The sequence below is a fragment of the Oryx dammah genome, unplaced genomic scaffold (assembly GCF_014754425.2).
Source record: "Oryx dammah isolate SB20612 unplaced genomic scaffold, SCBI_Odam_1.1 HiC_scaffold_28, whole genome shotgun sequence".
In the NCBI taxonomy this organism is placed as follows: Eukaryota; Metazoa; Chordata; class Mammalia; order Artiodactyla; family Bovidae; genus Oryx; species Oryx dammah.
The window spans coordinates 22,246,966-22,262,663 of record NW_024070212.1 but is presented as its reverse complement, the minus strand read 5'-3'; the positions used below and the strand labels follow the sequence as shown (position 1 = coordinate 22,262,663).

At 41.1% G+C, this 15,698-nt stretch overlaps 1 pseudogene; it reads left to right on the top strand.

Annotated features, from left to right (window-relative positions):
* The first annotated feature begins 12,759 nt into the window (after positions 1–12,759).
* LOC120857155 lies at positions 12,760–12,928 on the top strand (annotated as a pseudogene).
* The last annotated feature ends 2,770 nt before the right edge of the window (positions 12,929–15,698 follow it).

The following is a 15,698-nucleotide window of genomic DNA, read 5'->3' as shown; positions in this document are numbered from 1 at the left end:
TGATTCTATTACTGGTTAACTAACCTCTCTTTGCCAGGTCTTGCCTTCTGGGATTACCTGGGGTAACATTCAGACCTTTGATTCTAAAGCTCCCAGAGTTTTGTGAGGGAGGACTAGTGAGTGTCCTAGATTTATTTCTATCTATCTATCGAATTAGGTGAGAGGTCCTGAGAAAAGTAGGGGAAAGGGCTTGGAGCCTGATGATATTTCTCAGAAGGAAAGCATTGAGCACTGGTGTTTGTTGTTTACCCTGAGTTACACCATTCCGGGAGTTCCCTTGCGCTTGCAGTGTCATCTAGGGAGCAAACCTAGCAAGATGAGGTACAGTCTCAAGAGGAAAGATTCAATATTTGCACAGGAAAGGCACACAGTAGTGATGGTAGAGTTTCCCATGAGTCTCAACGAGCAAACGCCGGCATCATCTGTCATCCCTTCTTGGCCTTTATTGTCCAGCCTTCATTATCTCCGACATTTAAACAGTCTGAAAAAAAAGCAAACTACATTTCCACAACCATTCTGTGTCAGTAACACATATGTCACAAAATAACTAATTTGCATAAGTAATATCCTTTTTTTTGAGCTCTCAAAATTTTGTTGTTAGATAATTATCATGTATTTGTCTTAATTATCATAATTTATATTTTCATAACATTTTATCAAACCCAAATTTTTTTCTGCTTGGCCACATGGTAAACTGTCATAGGCTGTTGAATGCCTCTTCCTAAATCCACTTGGGAAACACTAGAAAAAAAAATGGGTAAAACATAAATTTGAAGAACAATTTAGAATGAAAGCTGTGAGAAATCCCTGAGGAGTCTGAAGGATGCCCTGGATCAAGGGATGTGGGAGAGAGATGGGGATGAACTTGGATGAGGGCTGGAGCTTGGAGGGGAAGGATGGCTGCAAGCTGCAAGGGGAGGAAGAAGACTGAAAAAGCTTTACCGGGTGCCTTGTTCATGAAAAGAGCTGCAGACTCACCAAGCATACACTGACAACTACTCTGACAAACCTTCGTTCTCAAACCACTAACTGGTGACCCAGCAATATTTTCCCCAGGTGCTGTTGTTTCCTAGCAGTTTAATTGTGCAGGCTTGGTCAGAAGAGTCTCCTGGTGAAGTAGCAGCAAACAAGATAGTCGTCCATGTTTCTGCAATGTCTGGGGCTCACTTGAGATGTGCCCTGAGGAACACAGAGTAAGGCCAGATTTTCACTGTTTCCCCAACACACAGTGCTGGAGAGTATCCACCACCCCCAGGAGCATGAACTCATATGCCAAATTAAAGATGCCTTGAGGTCTATAAAAGAAAGCTGGTGCACTGAACAGAATGTTCAAAACAGACAGACCAAGAATTTAAAATGATCATCCTATATGCCCTTCAGAAGGGGAAGGAAGATTTTGTTATATAGGTCACTGATAAGAATCACAATGAAGAGTTCATATATAACTAATTCTACATAATGCTGAAATAAAGACTATATAGATGAGAAATATTACAGGATAGATTTTTTAAAATAGTGAGTAGGAATAGTCAATTGAGAAACTCTCAAAAAAAGGCCAATAAGAAAAAGCAAAATGAGAAAATATTGTTTAAAAAAAAGCTAAGAGATTGGAAGAATAGATATAAAATTATCAATATTTGAATAATGGGAATACCCAAAGGAAAAGCATTAGAAGAAATAGTAAAGATACATTTTCCACTTTTAAAGAAAGAAGACACATCTCAGTCTGAAAAAATCTTACTGAGGAACAAGCAAAAGAGTCAAGGAGAAAATGGATCCAGAGTACATATAGACAAAAGGGACATTCTAAAAACTTCTAGAAAGAAAGATCACTTGAAAAGGAACAAAATTCAAGTGACTTGAGTTTTGCACTTCTTAATAGCAACACTGGACTCAAGATAGTGAAGTAATATGTTTAAATAATTACAGAAGAGACACAACAAGTTGTCATTCAAATGTAGGGCATAACAAGTATGTTCTCAGGTACTCAGAGATCCATGATGAAAACAAAACTGGAGGAAGCAGTGAATGAAAAGAGAAATAAATTCAGGAGGATGTAACACTACAGAAAAAAGTGGCATTGATCTAATAATTTGGTAAACGTATCATTGTTTATGGACAAGCTCAAAAGAAAGAAAATAAGCAAAACAATAACAACCTTAATGCAAAAGCCTAGTTATATCTACATGACAGGGAAGTGGGGTGGAAAAGACCGAAGGAACAAGAGATCTGTCTTTAGAGCAAAGAATATAACAAAATTCACACAGGTTAAACTTAATTAAAAACCATAAAGTATCTGATGGGAATAAAAAATGATTTGACATTACACCACCTACAAAAGATACCTGTTAATCACAATGGCACACAAAAGTTGAAAATGAATGGTTGGAATAAAACATACTATACAAATATAAATCAAGAGAAAGCTGAGGTAGCAATATTAATATTTAACAAATTGGGAGAAGCTAGATTATTTAATGGTTAATGTACATGTGGAAAAAAGTAAAACTGACTTCGTATGAGAGTTGGAGGTAATTTGGACATCCATCATTTGAGAGAGAACAGGTACAATGTGGTTGAAAGTATAACACAGAGCGTTACGAAATGGTTAGAAACACCACGAATAGCAAGACAGACACATCTTAAATGCAATGCTAAAGTCAAGCAAAGTAGCATTTATGTAAGTTTAAACTACTCACGAAACAAAAATACCTATTTTATAAAAATAGATAAAAGAGAAATGGCTGTGAAGGCAGGATGGGTGAGACAGCTGAGGGTGGAATAATGGTAAAACCACAAATTCCGTATCTACGGCTACCAGATCTTATAGTACAGAGGTATTCATATAGACTTCGGCACCAGGCCGATCTGGATTTGAATCTTAACTTTTCTGTATCCTACTTGAACAACCTGAAATAGTCATTTAACCTTTCTTAGAATCACTGTCTTATCAATTTCTTCACTTGTAAGGGGTGGACAATAGTAGTTCCTGCATCATCAGTTTGTGGTGATGGTTAAATGCATGTAAGGCACTGAACACAGTAGTTGTTTAATAAATGAATATTGTTGCTATCATCCTTATGTGTTGGGAAAAGGGTGAGAAAATGAACCAGTATCTACAGGCTGAAAAGGATCTGTGGGTATCGCTGGGCTTCCTCTCATTGCCCACTACCACATTTCTTCCTACCAAAGAACCGATGCATTTGATTTGGTGCATTTTGACTGGACCTTGGAAAATCAAGGGAATTTCTGCTAGGTGAATGCTGTTAACCTTTCAAGAGATGAGAGGAAGAATGACTAGAATGAATTTGGCAAAAAAAGTTTAAAGAAGGAACTTGGCAACCTGCAACATTGTTGGGTCCAAGATGGAGAATATCAAACTAGAATAATTATACCTGCAGGTCATTTTTTACCGTAACTTGATGAGGTAAAGGATTTTCTTTGCATACTGATCGGGTTACTCTGGCTTTTGGCTGACCTGCAAGCCCAGGATAAGAGGGCAGAATAAATTTCCTCTCGTGCCCGTTGGAAACTTCCTCCTTCATTTTGAAATCAGTTCATGTTTGGTCATGAGGAGGTAGGATCTAGATGGAAGGTCAGGTAGTTAAGCCATTCAACAGAGTAAATGGCTCAGAAAAACGAAAAGCTTTGCTCATGTGGTAGAGCCAAGGACTTCTACTCCTGTGAAAACTCTGATGCCAGAAAATTGTCAAATATCTGGAATTCTTAGTATAAATGTCTAGACAGCAAATGTGAATTTTTTTTCCCCACAAAGGAAGTTTCATTGATTATTCTCTGTTAATATGAAGACAAAACTCATTTTTGAAAAATACTAGTAAGCAAACAAAATATATCCCATCAAAACCATGGTTAATGCCTTCATGTGTATCCTTAAGGATGGTTTCTGAACTGATATATTTTAGGTGAAAAAATATAACATCAATAGAGAAAACTCTAAGCACCTCCAATTGGTAATGGGTGAGTGAATACACTTCAAATGACCCCCCCACCCCCCATTCCCATACTGGTTTTCTTTTATTCTAATTTAAAAGTCACTTTCCCCCTTCACTCTGTTTATACACTATTATGTTGTTTATGATGTACTCCCCAAATAAATGTTCTCATATTTTCCTTCCTATCCGTCTCATCTACACAAGGTCCCCGATCCTTCCAGAGACTGACTCACTGACACCAAACACCACCCACACCATTCATCACAGCTAATGGTGGCCTCTCTCCTCAAATTCTAGAATTGTCTACTCTCAGTTCAGTTCAGTCGCTCAGTAGTGTCCTACTCTTTGTGACCCCATAAATTGAAGCACGCCAGGCCTCCCTGTCCATCACCAATTCCCGGATTTCACTCAGACTCACGTCCATTGAGGCAGTGATGCCATCCAGCCATCTCATCCTCTGTCGTCCCCTTTTCTTCCTGCCCCCAATCCCTCCCAGCATCAGAGTCTTTTCCAATGAGTCAACTGTTCGCATGAGGTGGCCAAAGTACTGGAGTTTCAGCTTCAGCATCATTCCCTCCAAAGAAATCCCAGGGCTGATCTCTAGGCAAAAGCATATTCCTCCGTAACCCCTAGACCCAGTGGATTGATTTCAGATTCCATAGCTCTTCAAACAGTACCATCTTTTTTAGTTTTTTTTTTAACAACTTCATCACCTCTGAAAGAATCTATTGTTTTAATTAATGAAGTTTATTACTTTTATTTTTGGCTGTGCTAGGCCTTCATTCGGAGAAGGCAATGGCACCCCACTCCAATACTCTTGCCTGGAGAATCCCATGGATGGAGGAGCCTGGTAGGCTGCAGTCCATGGGGTCTCGAAGAGTCGGACACGACTGAGCGACTTTCACTTTTCATTTTCATGCATTGGAGAAGGAAACGGCAGCCCACTCCAGTGTTCTTGTCTGGAGAATCCCAGGAACAGAGCAGCCTGGTGGGCTTCCATCTATGGGGTCTCACAGAGTCGGACACGACTGAAGCAACTTAGCAGCAGCAGCAGCAGCAGCAGCAGCAAGGCTTCATTGCTTCATGGGCTTTTCTCTGGGTGCAGCACGCAGCCTTCTCATTTCAGTGGCTTCTCTTGCTGCAGAACATGGGCTCTACGGCTTGCAGGCGTCAGTGGTTGCAGCATGTGGGCTCAGTAGTTGCAGCTCCCAGGCTCTAGAGCACAGGCTCAACAGTCGTAGTGCACGGGCTTAGTTGTTCCTCAGCATGTGGATCTTCCCGGACTAGGGATCGAACCCATGTCGCCTACACTGGCAGGTGGATTCCTTACCACCGAGCCACCAGGGAAGCCCAAACAGTACCATTTTGCTCAGGCCTCCTGTGGAGCTGCTAACATAGTATGGAATGGAAGGATGATTAAAAACTCTCTCACTTCTTACCATATCAGAAACTTTCACCCATCCTTTAATGAAAAGATTAATTTAATCCTTTAATGTGACTGTTAACTGGATTAACAGTTACAAATCAAATGCTGCTATGTAAAAATAAATATACAAAGAACTCCTTCCTAATGTGAAGTAAGATCTGCTAATTTCTTGAGGAAATAATTTGTGATGGAAGGAAGAGAGAAAACAAAGAAAGAGGGAAGGGAGGAAAGAAAGAAGGAATGAAGGAGTGAAGAAAAGGAAAAAGGACAGGAAGGTATAAAATCCTGGATTTGGATCCTCATGTACTATTTACTCACTAGGAGACCTCAGTCAAAACATTTAATATCCCAACTTTTAAATTTCTCATATATGAAATTGGAATAATAATTTTAAGTACTTTATGGCTTGGTGTGAGGATTAAATAACTTGTAAGTATTTAATACTTGGGAAGTACTCAATAAATTTAAGTAACTGTGATGGCTAATTTTATGTGTCAACTTGGCTGGCCCACAACATACACAGATATTTGGCTAAACATTATTCTGAATGTTTTGGTGAGTGTATTTTTGAATGAGTTTAATATATAAATTGATTGAATAACACAAATTGCTATCCCTAATGTGGATGTGACTCATTCAATCAACTGAAAATCTGAGTAGAACTATATATATATATGTGTGTGTGTGTGTGTATATATATATATATGTATATATATATATATATAATCTCCTATAGGTTCTATTTTCTGGAGAATTGTGACTAATAGAGTAAGTAATATTATGTTTTAAAAGTTATAGCTCACGTGACTTTCCACAACGTTCAAGGTAACAGTACTCCTTTCTCTGGTTCAATCTTGTGGAAAACTATGTTATTTACCAAGTGAGGAACTGATGAGGATATTTTCTGATCATGAGTCCTGGAATCTTCTTTACTGGATGAAGAAGTTCCAGAAAACTAGCTGTCCATGAGAAGATTAAAAGTTTCAAACTTAGTTGAGAAGATGAAGGTTTCAAACTTTGTTTTACTTTATTACTTTGGCATCTAATGAGTTAAACATGACCAGGAAGCTGGAGGAACTTCAGAGTCTATGAGAAGCAGGTAAAAGGTCATCAAATTCAAAGCAAGGAAGCTTGGCTTAGTAGCAGAGAAGGATCTTCTATGAAAGCTTTTGCTGAGACTGATCAGCAGCCCTCCAGCTCATGCCCCAAGGAGGCCGTTAGGGGTTTCATGGAAGGAGAATGACAGTTCTGGGTCCAATTCAGTTTCACAAAGTAGTTTTCAGTCATTTGAACCCAGACAATTTAAAAACTAGAGCAAATCTTGGAAGTCATCTAACTTGTAGATTCTGGGAATATAGTGGTAGCATTGTCTTTGAATTTCTGAATCCCTGCATAAAAACAGGTAGGGAAAACCCGAAATCTCATAAACATTTGCAATAAAGCTGCTGCTGCTGCTAAGTCGCTTCAGTCGTGTCTGACTCTGTGCACCTCCATAGACGGAAGCCAACCAGGCTACCCTGTTCCTGGGATTCTCCAGGCAAGAACACTGGAGTGGGTTGCCATTTCCTGCTCCAATGCATGAAAGTGAAAAGTGAAAGGGAAGTCGCTCAGTCGTGTCTGACTCAGCGATCCCATGGACTGCAGCCTACCAGGCTCCTCCATCCATGGGATTTTCCAGGCAAGAGTACTAGAGTGGGTTGCCATTGCCTTCTCCTGCAATAAAGCTAAGTGACAGCAAATCGCTGTGACCCCAAATTCAAGTGGATTAGGATAAACCAACAGTCATAAAACCTGCAGTGCCATCTGTGTGGGAGAATGCCTGTCTGAGGAATCTGAGAATAAGAGAATCTTGGAACAGCCAATGAGAAACTTCCAGAGAGCAAGCAGACCAATTCAGGAGCCCTAGCTCAAATGGAAGTGGTTCTGCCCACCCCAAGGCCAGTGAGGGGAAGTTCCAATTCCCAGTTCACCAGTAAGATCCCAGGAGCCAGAGCAGCATAGCCAGCAATGTGCTGGTAACTGTTTAACAACACATTTTGTGGTGTTTGCTGACTTCCATGGTATAAATGGGCTTCCCAGGTGGCCCAGTGGTAAAGAACCCACCTGCCAATGCAGGAGACTCAGGTTCAATGCCTGGATCAGGAAGAGCCCCTCAAGTAGGAAATCCAACCCACTCCAGTATTCTTGCCTGGAAAATCCCATGGACAGTGGAGCCTGGTGGGCTACAGCCCACAGGGCTGCAAAGAGTCAGCACATGACTTAGCACAAACACAGTATAAATACTTCCACCATGGCCAACTGCAAGCTACTAACATTAGTATAGAGTTGGGAAGAGATGAGTACAGTTGATTCTTGCAAAGTGGGGACTGGATGTGAACTCTGGGAAGAACCAGGGCTCTTTTCCAGGATTTAAAGGACATTGAATAGAAACTGCTGGGAGTGGAACCAAAACTGAGTAGGAGAAGCACAACAGCCTCAAAGGAAAGAGGAGGCCGAGGTAAATACTGGGGAGTGGAACAGAGCCAGGAAATCCCAGGGAGCCAGCTGCTATACTTCTGACCATGGCAGGAAAACAAAAGAAGAGAGAGCTCTGTAAAGTTGGAAAATCTGCCCTGAGCCACACTACCTTTTAAAAGTTCAGGAAAACAATGTCACATAAAAATGAGCAAAAGACACATAATGAGGTAAAATCTAATGCAAATGTATTATAAGAAGTCATTTAACTCTCCATGATTCCCAAACCTGCTGCACATGGTAGCGTGCAGAGAATCACTGGGGGAAAGAAAACGAAAACAAAACCAGAAAACATTCTTTCTGGGCCGTTTGTTCTGGATAGGAGGGCACACTCCTGACTACCTACAACAAGTTAGACTGGCCTAACCAGTGATGTTCACAACACAGTGGCTCCTCAATATCCGTACGGATTGCTTCCAGGAACCCCATGAATACCAAAATCTTATATACAAAATGGCAGATCCTTTATATAAAATGGTTTGTGTGTGGGTGTTAGTCATGTCCGACTCTTTGGACCCCCTTGGACCGTAGCTTGCCAGGCTTCTCTGTCCCTGGAATTCTCCAGGCAAGAATAATTTCCTTCTCCAGGGGATCTTCCCAAGCCAGAGATCAAACCTGGGTCTCCCGCATTCAGGTAGATTCTTTATTGTCTCAGCCACCAGAGAAACCCATAAAATGGCATAATGTTTATATATAACCTATGCAGTCCTCTTACATACTTTAAATCATCTCTGGATTACTTATAAGACCTAATAAAATGTAAATGCTATGTCAGTAGCTGTAAATACACTGTAAATGCTACATATAAGTTTGCCAGAGCTTGGGAAACTCAAGTTTTGATTTTTGGAACTTTCTGGAATTTGGGGGGAATATTTCCGGTTCAAGTTTGGTTGAATTTGTGTCTGTAGAGCTTGTGGATATGGAGGACCATCAGTAGGTGTCTCCACTGTTTGCTTCTACTCAGCTGACAACTACCTACACCCTCATACTTTTCTCCCAGTTCCCCAGAGATTTTTGCCTGAGAGGGTGTTGTGTGCCAAACTGCCTCATTCTACCCCCAAAACTATCCATTCTATATTCTATCCTTTCAGGAAGGAATGATAAATGAGATCTGAAAAGTCTATGACAACTTTTGTTGTGGTGGTTGTTTAGTTGCTAAGTCGTGTCTGACTCTTTGCGACCCTACAGACTGTAGCCAGCTAGGCTCTTCTGTCCATGGAATTCTCCAGGCACGAATACTGCAGTGGGTTGCCATTTCCTTCTCCAGGAGATCTTCCTGACCTAGGGATAGAATCTGAGTGTTTTGTGGCTCCCGAATTGACAAGTGGATTCTTTACCACTAGTTAATTTTAGCTTACTGAAGATTCCCTCCCCAATACTTTCATACAACAGCTGTAGTATTGCACCTGTTTTCACTCTCAAGGAATTACTAACTTGAAAATTATGTAACATTTTAGGTAGGCATATAGGGGAGAGATTTTTGGTCAGAGGAGCTTTAACAGTTCAGGTTCTTTGGTGGCAAACAAAAGAACCCTGAGCAGACTGGAAAGAAGTGCTATGTGTGATCTTGAGAAGGGGAGGAACCAGGGACCCTTTGAGAACTGCAGAAGTGTGGATTCACAAACTTTCTATTAGAGTGTAAATTAGGTAACTCAGTTCCAAACAAAGGTTAATTCTCAAGATTCAAATTCCAGAAATATAAACTTTAAATTGTTATATTGGGCCACATGTTCATTTCCTTGATACTTAAGTGGAATTTTATAATCAACGGTTCCAGACAGCAAGGAATTTCTCAAGAAGGGAAGAAAGAAGAAAAATAAAACAGGTTTCTAGAGACCTCTCTCTAGATCTGCCTGGTTCTAGTCAGTGTGAGTAGGTGACTTGAGTGCACTTTTGTTGAAGGAATCCTAAGTGAATAATTCCAGATATCAAAATTAGAAAAAAAATCAACCTGATGTGACTGGTTCTCATGTACCTCCTGCTCTACTCCACACTGACTCTGACACTCTGGACCTGGAAGTTCCTTGCATTCACTTTAAACAATCCTTTCATATCATACATTATTGATGAAAGATTTTGTGTTGAGACAGAGAAGAAGGTTGTTTTGTACATCACAAAAATACAAACTAAATCCTTTCAACAAACTATCCTAGTGCCCATCATCAGTAGAACGGACACATGAAATGTGGCATATTTGCAGAATGGACTCCTATATAGCATGAGAATGAGTGACCTACAATGATGTAGTGACACAAATAGCCTCACATGCACGATGCTGAGTGGAAGAAGTCAGACAGAAATGAGTACAGATTGCATGATTCCATTTAAAGCATGAAACAGGCAAAGCTAATCATATTGTTTACGGTCAGGCTGGCGGTTACCTTTGGGGAAGAGGTCATGATTAGACTGGAGTGCAAGGGCGGCTTCTAGGAGAATGGTCATGCTTTGTGTCTTAATCTGGGTGTTGGTTCCATGGGTGTGTTCTGTTTGTGAAAATTCACTAAGGTGTGTACTTTTGATATGCTGGCTTTTTTGTGTAGATTATATACCTCATCAAGGAGTTAAAGAAATCTTACTAGACATTTCTATTCTTCTCAAAGGCCCTCCTTGCCTGCCTGGCCAACCAAGGGTCCTGTCTCTCTCCTCTCTCTGCTGTATCTCTGCTGTAACCCTCTTGCTCAGGTATCTTTCAGTTCCTGCTCCAATCAAATGCCCTTCCCTATTTGGGACAGCTCCCTGGAAGGGATAGTTTTTGTTTTTTGCTCTATATGCTTCCTTCTCAGAGAATGGCCCTGTCTGGACTTCTGGTCTTCACGAGTTCTTCTGGAAGTTCTTGTGAATAAATGTTCTCATTCCATTGTATTTTCACCTGAGAAAAGTACTTGCAAATATTTACAGTTTGGGATTCACAAATTCTCTCCCCAAGGGATAGATTTGAAGTGAGACCTGGTATTTCACTAACTTAACAGTTCATATATAGAATATTTATTCATCGTCTTCTCCTCTGTTTTCCTTTTCTCAGGGTAGTTAGCTGCTAAGTACAAAGGGTGGGAGTCTAGTGATCATCTTTGTGATATTCGGGATTGTGAAGTTGCAGCCTGGCTCTGCCCATATCCTCTCAGGCCTCCATTTTCAGTGCCTGCTGTTGGTGTATAAAGATCTCAGCTCCCTTGCCCCAGCGTATGATAACTCTGAGGCATGTGAAGCAGGCGGGCTTCCAGAATTCTTTAGAGGGATAAAGGCTCAAGTTGTCAATAGTTCATAATTCCTTCACACACCCTTTATTAGCTGCCCCTCTTTCCTATTTCAGTTCCTCAGTCCCCTGCAGATTCTCTAGGATCATCTCCCAATTCCATGTGAACCCTTATTTCAACATATGAATCCAAAGGAACACAGACCAAGGTGATGATGTGCCTGACGCACCTGTCCATGTGCACATATGCACAAACACACACAATAATCAACTCTACTGTGTTAGTGTATGGCAGACACACTCTGAGGTGACTTCTGGGTCACATCTCTTGTGTGATTTCTTTCTTTTGAGTGTAGATGGAATCTGGCACTTACTTCTAGCCAATCAAATAGAATGGATAGTGTTCTAGGAGTAACTCCTGTGCTTATAGTACATTTTAGGGGAGAACATTTGTGGTCAGTTTTGAAGACATAGACCACCATGTTTGAACCTTCTGTGGGAACCAGATGGCAGAGAGCTGTGATGGCCTTTAAGATCTGGGTCTTGCCTCTGGAAAAGCAAAAGGACCCAGCTAAGCTATACAGAGACTCCTGACCCATGGACATTCTGAGATAACAAATGCAATGTTTTAAGCCACTAAGTTTGTGATAAATTGTTAATCAATAGAAAACGACTGCATTCTGGATATAAACTTTTGACCTGGGTTTGGGACATGTTTCTCCCATTCCTTAAGATCTTGCTGGCAGAAATTCAACCTCGAGTGCCTCAGTCCAACTTTACTCTTTGATTCGTTATCTGAGAACAGCCAATATCGTCATCTTTTCTTGTTTCTGCTGAGTCGTTTTCACTAGAAGTGACTATTTGAATGGCCTACCAGTTCTCTGGTTAATGCAAGTTCCTCCAATAATGTCTCTCTAGGAGTTCCTTCTGGAGAACTTGATCCAGAAAAGCCTGATCTTTCCACAGTCAGGACCAGGTCCAGGCTTGCAGGACCTTGTTCCATGGCTCATTTCAAAAGTCTTGTGTTGTAACATGATACTTAAAGTTCTTTTCTTCTTCCTGTGTATGTCAGCAACTTCACTTAAAATTAGGGTAATCCTCTAAAGTGCTGTAAGGCTGAGGCTCTCTCTTCTGTTCTCTGAGATGTTATAAGGAATTTAACAATATAATTTGGCAGTTCTCTTTATTTTTAAGCACTGTTTTACGAGCTTCCAAGAGCTTTCATACAGCCATGGAGCAGAACCAGCTTAGCCTCCTCTTGTGATACCTGCTTTATACCTGTGATACCTCTTTCTGATACCTGCTTCATCTAGTAATTTAATACTGTTTCCAGTCAACATTTAAATATTTCTTCTCGGGAGATTGGGTGCAAGTGGGAGTTACGGGGAAGATTCTTGTAGCATCTTACATTTCTTGCATGCATGCATGCCCAGACAATTCAGTCATGTCCAATTCTTAGCAACCTCATGAGCTGTAGCCCACAAGGCTCCTCTGTCCATGGGATTTTTCAGGCAAGAGTAGTGGAGTGGGTTGCCATTTCCTCCTCCAGGAATCTTCCTGACCCAGGGACTGAACCCACATCTACGGCTCCTGCATTGGCAGGTGAATTCTTTATCACTGAGCCACCTGGGAAGTCAGACATTTCTTTATTTTATTTTATTGAAGTATAGTTGATCGCTTCTCGGCCTTTTGGCTAAGATCAAGTGTAGTGAAGTATAGTTGATTTTTAATACTGTATTAATTTTTTCTGAACAACAAAGTGATTCAATTATATGTTTACATATATTCTTTTTCATATTCTTTTCCATTATAGCTTATCATAGGATATTGAATATAGTTTCCTAGGCTATACAGGATGACTTTGTTGTTTATTCATTCTATACATAATAATTTGTATCTGTTAATCCCACAGAAGTCTGTTATCTATGTCTGTAGCATCTCACATTTCAATGCTGCCAACTGGAGTTTTCCACTGGCTGCTCCATATGTCAGCCCTCGTCTCTGTTGGTTGGCCCCAGCATGGACAATAGGCATGCTTTTGTAACCCAGGCTCTATTATGTTCACTTGTGTCCTAAGAAGAGTCTTTTGAGAAATTCAGAATCCTAAAAAATAACTAAGGGTACTACCCTGCTCTATTATTGACTGGAAGTCAGAAAATTTTAATATTCCAATAAAGCTGTATTTACTCTTTCTTCTCCAATGAAAAATATGTATAGTCAAAGCTATGATTTTTCCAGTAGTCATGTATGGATATGACAGTTGGACCATAAAGAAGGCTGAATGCTGAAGAATTGATGCTTTTGAACTGTGGTATTGGAGAAGACTCTTGAGAGTCCCTTGGACAGCAAGGAGATCAAACCAATCAATCCTAAAGGAATCAACCCAGAATATTCATTGGAAGGACTGATGCTGAAGCCGAAGCTCCAATACTTTGGCCACCTGATGCAAAGAGCTGACTTATTGGAAAAGACCCTGATGCTGGGAAAGATTGAGGGCAGGAAAAGAAGGGGACTACAGAGGATGAGATGGTTGGATGGCATCATCAATTCAATGGATGTGAGTTTGAGCAAACTGCGGGAGATAACAAAAGAGAGGGAAGCCTGGTGTGCTGCAGTCCATGGGGTTGCAAAGAGTTGGACCCAACCTAGTGACTGAACAACAACTCTTATGAAAACTTTTGCAAGCCACTTTATATTTGCTCCCATTCAAACTCAGTCTCATCACAGTCCACTGCTGTTGAGAAAATCTGCAGTGGTTGTGAACATCCAGGCCACCCATGTATAATGCATGTATCCTTCACAGGAGCAGATGGCTCTCTCAGATACTGGTCTGCTGCTACAGCTCTTGGTCGTCTGAGTGCTCTGAAAGTGGACAGAGAGTGGTCAGACATGTCCAGTTGATGTATTTGTCCACTGCCACAGGAAAAGCATTTCTGGTCCAGGTGTTGGTCAGTGCTTGGGCTCTAAGCTCACCACCATCTTGGGTCCCCCTCTTGTACTCAACCAGTGTTCCTCAAAGAACAACCACTACGTTGGAAAAGCTGCTTCCAGGCAGTTACAGAGTCACAAGCTGGGTACCCTCTCATTATTCAGAGCACAGCGTGTCACCCCTGTTCAGAACTGCTTATGCAGATGGCCCACCTCTTTCCCTGTGACAGCTGTGCTCACCATGCAGCTCAGGAACTTTAACTGAATGCCAAAACTTTCTGTTGAATTCTTATCCATGGACAATGACTGCCTGAGGCAATATACAGTTAAATAGGGAGAGTAAAGCCATCCAAGAATGTTCTTTCTTTAGCTAGAAGATTTGCTACAGAAGTATAGGGACACATGTTACCTTCCTTGACAGTTTCATTAAATCTACTCAATGATCCTAAAAAAGAATCTTTATTCCTCCTCATTTTACAGGTGGAAAAACCACCTCAGAGAGGCTGAGCAAGCTGTTCAAGGTCACACAGCTATTGATTGACATACCTGGGATTAGCACCTAAGTTCGTTGCACAACAAAACAAATGCTTTTTTCTTGTCTTCTGACGTGAAGGATGAGAACTCCTGGGCTGATGAGGGAGTATAAATACTTGCCTTACTAACGTAAACACTGAAAGATGTTTCTCAAGCTAGAGTCATGTACCTCTGTGCCCCATAGGGCTAATTTAGGGAGTTGGACTGTTCTCTGAAAAAAACTTCTAAAGGTGTATTTTCATTTTGCTGATAATGTGGGGAGAAAATAATATTCTGTACTATTACGCTTAATTAATTTCTGAGTAATGCCTTAAGATTTTCATGCCGAATTTGCTTTTATGGTAAAATTGTTTGGCACCAAAGGTTCAGTTCAGTTCAGTTCAGTCACTCAGTCTTGTCCGACTCTTTGCAATCCCATGAATTGCAGTACGCTAGGACTCCCTGTCCATCACCAACTCACGGAGTTCACCCAAACTCCTGTCCATCGAGTCGGTCATGCCATCCAGCCATCTCATCCTCTGTCGTTCCCTTCTCCTCCTGCCCCCAATCCCTCCCAGCATCAGAGTCTTTTCCAATGAGTCAGCTCTTCACATGAGGTGGCCAAAGTATTGGAGTTTCAGCTTTAGCATCAGTCTTTCCACAGAACACCCAGGACCGATCTTTAGAATGGACTGGTTGGATCTCCTTGCAGTCCAAGGGACTCTCAAGAGTCTTCTCCAACACCACAGTTCAAAAGCATCAATACAGTTAAATACTGAGAGTAAAGCCATCCAAGAATGTTCTTTATTTGGCTAGAAGATTGGCTACAGAAGTATAGGGACACATGTTACCTTCCTTGACAAACAGTTTCATTAAATCTACTCAATGATCCTAAAAGGTCCATCTAATCAAAGCTATGGTTTTTCCAGTAGTCATGTATGGATGTGAGAGTTGGACTATAAAGAAAGCTGAGTGCCAAAGAACTGATGCTTTTGAACTGTGGTGTTGGAGAAGACTCTTGCGAGTCCCTTGGACTGCAAGGAGATCCAACCAGTCCATCCTAAAGGAGATCAGTCCTGGGTGTTCATTGGAAGGGCTGATGTTGAAACTGAAACTCCAATACTTTGGCCACCTGTTGCAAAGAGCTGACTCATTAGAAAAGACTCTGATG